General features: G+C 39.9%; 1 long non-coding RNA gene across 1 annotated transcript; it reads left to right on the plus strand.

The window, feature by feature from the left end:
* Window positions 1-621: 621 nt before the first annotated feature.
* Window positions 622-3,156, plus strand: LOC149201995 (uncharacterized). Its single transcript, XR_016253489.1, has 3 exons — window positions 622-702; window positions 821-904; window positions 3,116-3,156. It is a non-coding gene; the product is annotated as an uncharacterized LOC149201995 (long non-coding RNA).
* Window positions 3,157-7,886: the final 4,730 nt, after the last annotated feature.

A 7,886-nucleotide genomic window follows, 5' to 3' on the forward strand; every position in this document is an offset into this window, starting at 1 on the left:
GTTTGGTATTAATGTTAACATTAATTCGTTTGCAGGATATGCTAATGGGTAACGGGTGCTTTGTTTTGGTTGCAAGGTATGCTGAGCTTTGATGTTAACAGGTGTTGGTGCTGCAGGTGTGCAGGTGTCCGTGCATGCAGGGGCTGTGCGTGCTACATGGACAGCAGCTGTGTAGTTTGATGTCGCCGCTTATTTATTCTATGCACGCACCACTCCATTGCTCATTCGCCACTCTATTCTGTTCTGCTTCTCTTGCTTCCCGCACACGATCGAGTCCCGCCGCTGTGCTGCCAGGCTCCGGGACTGTGAAACTTCTTTTTGTTCTTTCAGTTCTTTAAATTTGAAGCATGGGCCGTGCACCGTGCTGCGACAAAGCTGGAGTGAAGAGAGGGCCCTGGACTCCCGAAGAAGACAAGAAGCTGCTGGCATACATCGAGCAACACGGCCTTGGCAACTGGAGATCCGTTCCAGTCAATGCAGGTAACGACTTCTGTGCATAGATCTGTGTTAGCGTTCAATTCCCTGTAACAGAAGGATGTTTCACAAATTTGCTCATGGGGCTTTATTTTGTTGTATTGCAGGTCTGCAACGGTGTGGAAAAAGTTGCCGCTTGCGGTGGATGAATTATCTCAGACCGAATTCAGCCTGCAAGAAGAGCAGACCATTATCCAGCTGCACGCTGCACAATCAGACATACATGAGGTAGGTGGAATAAATAACCTTAATTATAACTATCTGATTCCAAAATATTCTTAACATCTAAGATCAAAATAAATTCAATAAACCCAGATAATCTAAACAAAATTCCACTTGTTTTCAGGACAAATATATGTAAAATGTTACCTTGGCGGCTTCTCTGAGTTTGCGAAGTTTTTTGCTGGACTGGAGCTTTGTGAGAGCCCTGGTAAGTGCTCCTACGGGCGGCGCAGCTCCGTCTAGTGTGGCAGTTGGCAGCGAAACTTGCGAATTATTCATAGCCTCGTAAGCTTGTCCTGCTGTCATGGCTCCATCCCCAATCACGGCCACCACATGGTTTTTTTTTCTTCAGTAAATCTCTCCCAACTGCCATACCTGAAAACCCATATAATTCTTGTAACCAACTGTTCATTCCAGCCCCAAATACCTGTCCAGCGGAGATACTGGTAGAACTATGTCCAGCGCCAAAAGCATCGTATTTGCTTTCGTCCCGTTTGGGAAATCCGGCCAAACCAGAGGTCTGTCTGATTGTATGCATTTTGGATCTTCTCCCTGTCAAAATCTTGTGTGGATATGACTGCATCCATTTCCACAGCCTGGTTAAATGCATTCTAGCCAAAATCTCTTTTACAATTCATCTAGAACACAAAATATCTTACAAGTAATCATCGAAGTAATTTCTTATTGGCGGTGGTATTCAACTCACGAAGGCTATTGATAGCACCCACTCTTCTGTTACACAGAGTCAGCGCCATGAACTGAAATGGGTCACTCGCGGAATTTGCGAAGGCAATAAAATCCTTGTCTGGCTACTCGCTTTCTGAGTAAATCCTCCATCCCTTCTGGTACTGAAGCATCAGATACAAATACTACCAAACTTCGAGCCAAATCTCTCTCGTGAAAATGCAATACACCAGCACGGTAGATTCTACCACGGAAGTCCACGAACGCTGGCAAATAAAATTGATAGCCCGAAGCTTAAAATCTGCGTCGAGGCTAAACCATATTTTCTCATCGTCTTCACAAGAATGAAATGCTTCTGCATGAGCGATACGTGGCTGTGTTCATCATGAAAAAACAATCATGTGGGTGCCTTATTGCTTTGACACTCCCACAGGACGGTGGGACCTCCTTTTGTGACGTGGCGTCTCTTGCCTTGCGTGATGTGGCTCGATTCAAGAAGTGCCTTATCCAAACTAGACATAAGAGATTGCATGAAAGATTATCAGAAGTCTCATCGATCTATGATATTTCATAGAGAAAACGGAACCAGAACCAAACTCGTAAATACAAACAAGCCTAGTTAGGTTATTGATATATCTAGTCATATATATAATCAGTTACAACTTACAAAAATAAATCCATAAGCATAAACATGAACCATCACATGGACAAGGCTACTGGGATAGGCTGCTGGGTTTGTCGAGGGCCTATTGGCTGTTGGAGGGATGCTGAAATGTAGTTCAATTCTCACCAACCTGCCATCCATCTCTTTTCCCACCTCAGGTATCCACACATATACAAATGATACAAGGTATCCATAACAGGTCTTTCGTAGACTCGTGGTTGTCTAATAATGCGCATCTGCCAGTATTTCTGAATACGAGAGGACTCTTTGAGAAAAAGCTTCCCCTTTCAACTGGGCTAATCATGGTTTATCTCAATGTTTTGGTTTCTTGTATATATTTCACAGATATGGATTACTGTTTTAAAACTTCACAAATAGCTTGTTTCCACATCGTCGTTGGGAATTCATGCCATAGAGTTATTTTATTCTGAAGAACATTTTTCACAGGAAATCTTCCATGTGCAGGCTTTCTAAATCTTGTTAGAAATGCAATTGCAATAATTGGCTGCCTGCATTATTGAATATCACAAATTTTCAGTGTTCAGTGTACATAGATGTTCATACGCATTCTCTTATGCATCGGTTTCTTTTTTAATATGAAGGGTTTGAAGCGCAAATACGTATGTAATGCCATAATAGCATAACTAGATATGGTTTACTGGTGCTCTATGTGGTTTGGGGAGTTTAACGTTTTCTGATCATGCGACAGAGGGTGGCGGTGGCGGTGGCGCATTAAGTAGCTTGGTAATCACAACAACAGACTGTACAGTCCCCAAAATCGGTGATGCCTGTAATATAACAGACAGGACTACCATCTTTTTTTTGCATGAATTGCTCTCAATCCAGACTCGCCTAGAACATAAACTACGCTGTAAAACTAGTCCCGGGGTTTTCCTGTATACATTAATAATACAAATTTTAAAATAGTAAATAAAGCATACACACTGGATCCTTAATGAAGATTTAGAGCCCTCACAGTCATTACTTTCAATATATAACGTTAACAGGATCTGTATCTGCATTATTTTTCAAAATGTCTAACTATGAGCTTGGTGCTTTTTTGTGTCGCAGGAAAATCCACTCTCACTGATTCAAGAAGTTGCTGCTGGAGATGTCCGTTGGTATCATTGCTCAAGAAGTTGCTGGAGATGGCAGATGAAGCTGAACCGTTCCCTTCGTTTCTGCAAGCAAGAGTTTTTGCTATTTTTTGCATTCGCAGGGAGTTTAACGTGCAAATTAAGAAAATTTCTCTTTGTTCTAAGACAAAACTGGAAAATTGCAGCCTCTCTTTTTGAGTTTGAGAGCTAGAGTTGCTTGCCTGGCCGCTCGCCTGCATGTCTTCACACTGTTAACGATGCCTTGAGACGCTATGATGCCTTGAGACGCTAAGTCAACTTGATGCAGGGACTCGCTGCGTCGCAGCCGCCCTTGTTTAATGTTCAAGTTAAAAAAAGGGAAAGAAGAGAAAAGAAAACAAGGAAACAAGAGAAAAGAAAACAAAAATAGGCACTGATCCATTTAACCCTAAACATTCAGCTTGACCTTATTTTTTAAAAATTGATAGATATTTTAATCTTTTTCTTCTAATAATTTCTCCTAAGATGGGAAAGACACCAATGTGAATCAATCCATATACAATGGAAATAAGGAAAGTTTTATTTAGAAAAAGTGTAACTCCCCATAAACTCTGTTCGAGGAAACAAAAATTCAAGCTTACCTCAGCTTTAACTCTCCATAAACTCTTGAGTTTTAACTCTCCATAAACTCTATTTCAGGAAACAATACTTCAAGCTTACCTGAGTTTGGACAGATGTAGGTGTCTGGTCTATCCGGGGAGACTGGGACTAAGCAATGAAAACTGAACTCGAATTGGATGAGATTTCAAGTGGATTCACAGATGTGTTGATCGTGGGCACTGTGCGCACATAAGATTCGTCAAGAATAAGGGGCATTGAGCACTGTTGTGTTAAGCGGGGGTATTGAGCACATCTTGTGTGTAGGAAATTTTCAAGGTATTAATCCATTCGTCCATATGAAAAACTAATAAATAGATATTCACTTCAAAAAATTAAATAAAGATATGCACCACAAAAAATATTATAGATTATATATGCTGATTTAATTTCATTCTGACAACTTGAAAACCTAAAACCCAATGTCAATTAAATGGTGATGACAATCCTTCGAGAACTCACAGGTAAGATAAGTTATTAGGTTAAGGATTTAACGCTCGTTATTAGGTTAGAAATTGTAATCTTCCACATGCAAGAGTTCACTAAATTTAGGAGAGTCAGTTAACTGATTGAAGTCTAGCCAGTTCAAGTTAAGTTATAGTGTGAGAAAATTTAAATTTAGAATGTGTATACATGTCAAGTTATTTTAGGCAAGTCACTAGTAAAAAAAAGTTTAAATTCCTTTCCTGGATTGTAAGGATGAAGTTTTTGTGTGATCAATAAAGAAAAACAGCAACTCCTCTAATTTGTGTATTTTAATTTTTGTATTTCTCGTCTGTATCTTTCCAACAAATTAATATCGCAGTTGAGAATAAGTTAACATTGTCAACATTGTTCTTACAAGGTTTTCAAATCTGTTCACTTTCCCGAACCATCATTGCGTATGTGATTATGCACTAGCCTGCAAAGCCACCATGAGAAGCGTAGCAGCCACAATCACAATAGCCATCAATTTTTCCATTTTTAACAGCCACCATAAAGACAGGAATAAGGACGCAACCCTAGACGCTGCCAGTGGAAGAATAAATCAAAAGTGGTCATGAGTCAGCACCGTGAATGCAATTTTTTTCCTGTTTTTTGGACACACAAAACAACAGGAGCTCCTATGGTTTGTATGGGTTAATTTCTGTGTTTATCATATCTGTCTTTCCAACAATGAGGCCATATATATTAATAAATTTTATTGTATTATTTTTTAAAATAAAATGTGAATTAAATCCTAAAACGACCATTTTCCAAAGTGTAATTTTCTTTGGATGGAAATCAAAATATTTGGATAGATATGGCATCCTATTTTTAATTTTTTCATTTAGTTATTGCAATTTTACTTAAAATTAATGTAAGATTTTATTTTCTTTTTGTGTTTCACTTAGTAAAACCAAGTTTGTATTTATTTTAATTTTGGATCTATCAAATGTCAGAGAGATCAAATTTATGGAGATGCAAAGAGATGTAATCCCTCTTAACACTTGGTAAATCTAGAGATGGATCTAGACTAGTTTAGTTCCTATATTTCACATGAATACTATGGGTCAAGACCATGGATTCTTATAGACATGGAGCTCCAAAACTACCCTAACCAAAGTTTACCTTTTTTTTGCTTAAGCAAGAGTCGTACCTTCTCATTCATTAAATCAAGCAAAGCATACAATATTTACACCAAGCCACTATGCAGTGTGGATAGAAACTAAGCCTACCCTCACAAAAATATTCTCCCAAACCAAAATAGTACATTCAAAAGATAACCCAGGGGTACCTTCCCCTTACAAAGCCGCGCCGACCAAAGCCCCACACACCTCTAAGACACCACTGTCCAAACCTCATAAGTAAATCATCGTCTAAGATCCATATCGTATTGAGAAGAACTGCGGAGAATAACCCCCAGACCCCACCAAATCGCACGTTTAATCTCGCTTGTTGATCTGCCTACTCCCATCGAATGGCGGAATAGCAAATCGCCCGGCCGAAAAGATTGGACTATAGTGTGTGATACCTTACGAATAATACCGACCGTTGATTTGCTAGATCCCATCGGATGGTTGAGCTGTAATATCGCACAACCCAAGTGATCTCTCTTTAGCATGTGATGAGGGTGGTTTCCCGACACTGCCCTCATCCACGCATCAAGAGCTGTATGGAATCGCTGCCCGAAGTTCAAAACTGTCTTCCATAAGAAAGTGGTGCGATCACACCAAAACCGCTTTGGAGGCAGTTTAGTGGCCCACCACCGAAACTTGTGAAAAATTTCCTGCTGACTGTTATTCCAATCTTCCTCTCTGCTGAAAGAGAAAACCTTGCGCCTAACTCCGGGACTGTGTAGGGAAGAAATTCCCCTAGAAGCAGAGGCCAACTCTGACTGATCTTGCTCCATAGTCTTATCAGACCCAGAAAGAGAAGCGAGCCAAAAACCGATCATTGTGATTTAGCTTCTTGTGTTTTGTTCCTATACACCTCTTTGTCCTCTTCCTACTCATTAGAGCAAAGCTCCTTTAGATTGCTCAACGACATTGCAAACTAGTTCATCCAAACTCTATTATCCGTACACTTGACCCCTTGGTTGGCCAGAATATCAGCCAACTTGTTGGATTTTCGGTGCACATGGTTGAATCTAAGAGTGCGCAGTCCCTGAAGATGTCTCTGAATTTTCTGGAGAACCTGTATTAGCCTCCAATGTTTTGAAACTTTCTTCGGCCCTGTTCCATGACTGATTTTTTTTGCTGCGTTGATGACTAACACTGAATCAGCTTCTATTATTACATTTTGGCAATTGTTCTGTTTCAGAAATTCCAGGCCTTGTTCCAATGCCATTAATTCAGCCATGTTGTTGGTGGCTTTTCCTAGATGCCCATAGAAGAGGGAGATAATGCTTCCATTTTCATCCCTAAGCGCCCCTCCAAAGCCTGCTATGCCCAGATTGCCCTTTGAAGCCCCATCTATGTTATACTTTAAAAATCCTTCCAGGGGAGGATTCCAGAACTCCTTACCCGGTTCCCTCATGTTTATTTTCCTGTCTATACCTTGCAGACTCAGCCCCTGCATGCCTAATTGCCTGAGAATTGATAACTTTGCGTCTGAGGGAGGATTTTTAGGGAGATCCCTGAATGTAGTATTGATTGTCTCCTTAATCTGTTTTGAGATTTTCTCCAACACTCGAAGAGCGGACCTCTTCTCTTCTTTGAAAATTCTTCTGTTGCACTCTTTCCACACATTCCATATGATGAAACTTGGTAACAGAGCCCAGTCTGAGTTAAGAATTTCATGTTTCGAGAAATTATTCCTCCAATTGGTCAAGGTATTTGTGATGTTGTCTTTGTCTGTTAGGCCCCTATACTACTAGTGTAACCCCTTATTGTTATTAGTACAACCCACTTATTATATTGATGTACCCATGTAGTGCCCATATTGTTACTATTGTGCCACATAGAAGCCCATTGTTGTTATTATTGTGCCCTTACATTATTATTGTTATGTCGGCTCTGATTATGTTATGACCCCTTAGACTCCTATATATAGAAAGGAGGTCTTTTCATTTGTATCATCCAAGAATTGTTCATTTATGTAATGTAAAGGAGGTTTCCCCCTTGAAGAGGCTGAATTCTAAGGCACTGATCTATCTTTTCTATCTTTTCTTAAGTTGGTTTCATAACATTTGGTATCAGAGCTTTGGATTCTAGGGTTTCGCTGCTCCAAACAGGTCATCGTGGAATTTTCGCTATAACTTTTTTTCTGTGACGTTTCAGAAGTCACAAAAAAAACCTATTTGAGAATAAATCGCGTTGAACCTTGGGTCCGAATTTCAGAGCTTTTCACATGATATTTGCAGAGATATGATCTGAGGAAGCTGGTCTTTTTACAGACTCCTGAATTACATTCAAAACAGGTGACCTAGGGAAAATCGTCATAACTTTCTCTCTAGGAATCAGATTGAAATTTCGTAAGAAGGTACAGAAAGAAGATAGACTGTAGTTTCTTGTATATCGTTTTCAGAACCAAATATCAAAAATTGTACGCGTGGCACTTCATACAACTTCGCTCTTCTGGAAAGGTCTATAATCAGGTCATCTTGGGAGATTGTGCATAACTCGTTCTTGGAGAATCCAATTTGGATC

Source organism: Pinus tabuliformis, chromosome 2_1, assembly GCF_031772625.1.
Source record: "Pinus tabuliformis cultivar Carrire ecotype Pingquan chromosome 2_1, CPIR1, whole genome shotgun sequence".
NCBI classification, from domain to species: domain Eukaryota; kingdom Viridiplantae; phylum Streptophyta; class Pinopsida; order Pinales; family Pinaceae; genus Pinus; species Pinus tabuliformis.